Below are 3366 nucleotides of genomic sequence, written 5' to 3'. Positions count from 1 at the left end.
AAACTCATTCAAAAATAAAGATGGAGAAATTGTAACACTTTTGAAGAGCGAAAGGTATATTTGACAAGAAAATTATAAAACAAACATTATTTTGGGTATTAAATTGTCACCATAACTTTCTTTTATTCCAATGTATTTTATCTCCCTAAAAATTTTCTGAGAACTAGAACTGGAAATGACGCAGAAGAGTATAATTTTATGGTGTTGAATGGTGAAAAAATGAGCTTAGTTATAACCTTAGCCCCCATAATGGTTAGTAAATTTGTTAAATAACTCTGTATTATAATGACAATAACCATTGGAGTTTCAGAAAGCTAAAAAGTCAGTTGGAGAAAGCTAAAAATTAGCAAAGCGTGGACACTCCTAAGGGGCCAATTTTGCTCCATTCGGTTTGACATTTGTGTATGCAGGCCGCGCCTGCACATAAGTTCAAAACTTGATGTACAATTTTGGTCATTTTGTAATCCCTGCACGCGCACGTGGCGAGAGCCTTTATACTACACATGATTATACCCTTCCAAAATGTAACCACATATAAAGTTGTCCTTACTTTCATCAACTTCCTACGTAGGATAAACTTAAATATAGTTTTCCCTCCAACATAAACCATTTTCCAATTGTTTACTTTGAACTCCAATTTCTCATTTACCTGTTTATCATTTTTGGCAAGTAAATATATGATTTCGATGTTCTCACAAAGGATATCACAGATCAACTTTCATATTCCAAATAGAACCAAAGGGTCCCACCTAAACTTGTGCCAAAATTAAGCTACAAAGCATTTTTCCAACAACTCCCCATTTCAATGAAAATTGAAAGCGACATAGAAATGTGTGAAATAAACACTTGGTGATATAATTCTACGGTTGAAACCTACATAAGACAGGTGGGTATTACCCTTTGAACCTTTCATTGTGAAAGCATATTTACATTACTAGCTAACTAGCTAACGTCTTGTCTTTGAATTATTCTGCTTTTTATGTAAGTGATGATATACTCCTTTATCATTATTATGTTCGTTTTTTACCACGAGCATATACCTGGTTCTGCGAGAGTTTATAAGAATTGAGCCCCAGAAAATTATCTTAGAAGAGGCCCAACTTCTCTATCATATAGATGATTTCTTGTTGCAAGTAACCTACATTACTTCCCACAATTTTCGATGCACAGGAATTGTTGACCTTGAAAATTGGTCCTTCCACGTGGCCAACCAAGAGCTACTCCACGTATTCCTCCCTGCGCAAATCAGGGAATGGTCAGACGCACACGACCGGGACCAGCGAGGGTGGCGGCGGCCGTATACACTCCGACGGTCAAATCAGGTTTAAGTGGTCGGAATAGTACCCAGGGGCTGTGCAAATCAATGATAAGGGGGAGGAGAAATATATAAGCTTGCTATGGAGTGCTATGTAGTAAGAGTTTCATTACCTTTGCCTCTTGCCAAACCTTGCGTATTTATAGGTGGTATGAGCCGTTGGATGTGGGACGCGTGTATACATCTGACGGTATGAGGCGTCCGCTCATAGGCGTCAATCAGCCGCATCTGTAGAGTGGGCAGACAACTTGTTTCTTCTGAGTTGAATTGGCATAAAGTTGATAAATCACATCAACTAGTCTCATGGAGACGTCAAATCGATTTAAACCTTAGGTGTAGGAAGGATCTTGGCACAAATCTCTTTCTGAAATTGGCAGCGGATCTTCTAACCGGGGTCTACTTGGCCTCGGCCTCGGGGGCGAGGTGCTTCAATCAGGTCAGTACTACTAGGTTACAGGCATTGCTGATATCACTTCGGAAACACTTCGGACGGATCTTTATCAGGTCGGAATATATGGTAGTGCGTGTTCCGAGGCGTATCAGATTGGAGCGTAACAGTGGTCCCCCAAGTCCAGGTATGAATATTTATATCATGGGTGGACTTGCTTTCCTGACCAGACCACGACTCGTGGGAGTTTGGGGGTTGATCTTTTGCAGTAATCTAGGTTATGATCCTAGGCAGATGTGCCAAAGTTTCGTTACTGTGTAAGGGAAAAAATGCAGCGTCCGAGGTGGTAACCTACATGGGACTTTGCATCAGGTGCATCCAAACTTTGTAAAGTCGAGTGAAGAGCTCATCTCCCACCGGTGTGCTGACCCACACGGTCGACGCGTTGGGAGATGGCTAAAATTTTGTAAAGCATGGGAGGTAACACATCATCTGAGGTGATGACACACAGGGGGCTTCGCCTCAGGTGCGTCTAAACTTTGTAAAGTTGAGTGAGGAGCTCATCTGTCATCGGTGCGCTGACCCGCTGGGCCGACGCGTTGGGAGATGACTAAAACTTTGTAAAGTATGGGAGGTAACGAAGCATCCGAGGCGATGACCCGCAGGGGGCTTCACGTCAGGTGTGTCCAAACTTTGTAAAGTTGAGTAAGGAGCTCATCTACCACCGGTGCGCTGACCCATAGGGCCGACGCGTTGGGAGATGGCTAAAACTTTGTAAAGCATGGGAGGTAACGCAGCATCCTAGGCGATGACACACAGGGGGCTTTGCGTCAGGTGCGTCCAAGCTTTGTAAAGTTGAGTGAGGAGCTCATCTGCCACCGGTGCGCTGACCCACTGGGTCGACGCGTTGGGAGAGGGTTAAAACTTTGTAAAGCATGGGAGGTAACGAAGCATCCGAGGTGATGACCCATAGGGGGCTTCGCATCAGGTGCGTCCAAGCTTTGTAAAGTTGAGTGAGGAGCTCGATCCGAGGCGATTCAAACGTCAAATGATTTGACAACTGTTGCGTGTTTCCAAGGTGACAGTTGGGTGCCATGCCCATTCTTCTAAAAGGCTGCTGCGGCTACTCATTATTATTGACTGCTGGTTGTAATCGAGGTGACGCGTTTTGAGCAAGCGTGAATGTCACAGCGACATCTTGGACGTAGATCAAATCTGACATTTCATTTCAACGGCCTAGATTGAAGATGCGATGAACGGCTTAGATTGATCGCATTTGAATCCGACGGTGAAGATCAGATTCGTCTTTCTATAAAAGGAGGACTCTGAGGTTTTCTCAGGCTTTCTACCCTTGCGAAACAAACAATATATTTTGCTCTCGAGTCATTGGCGATTTTCGGCGTTTTCTAAGCATTTTCGACGAGAAAATTGAAATTTCGGCTACCTTACACCATTTCTGGCTAGGAAAACCTTCAAATTCGTAAGTTTCAGTACCTTTTAGGGCTTTTAAATTTTGAACGAATGGCCTCGGAGGGGAGTTCTGGTTCAGGGAGAGGGTTAGAACTAGTGAGGATGGACGAGCCCACTGTGGCGACCTCCTCAGAAATAGCCGAGGCAATAATAGGGGAAAAATATATGGAAGCGACCGGATAGCCCAGCAGAT

Source organism: Olea europaea, chromosome 23 (genome assembly GCF_002742605.1).
Source record: "Olea europaea var. sylvestris chromosome 23, O_europaea_v1, whole genome shotgun sequence".
In the NCBI taxonomy this organism is placed as follows: domain Eukaryota; kingdom Viridiplantae; phylum Streptophyta; class Magnoliopsida; order Lamiales; family Oleaceae; genus Olea; species Olea europaea.
The sequence above is the reverse complement of the archived record's forward strand: the minus strand, read 5'-3'. Positions refer to the sequence as shown.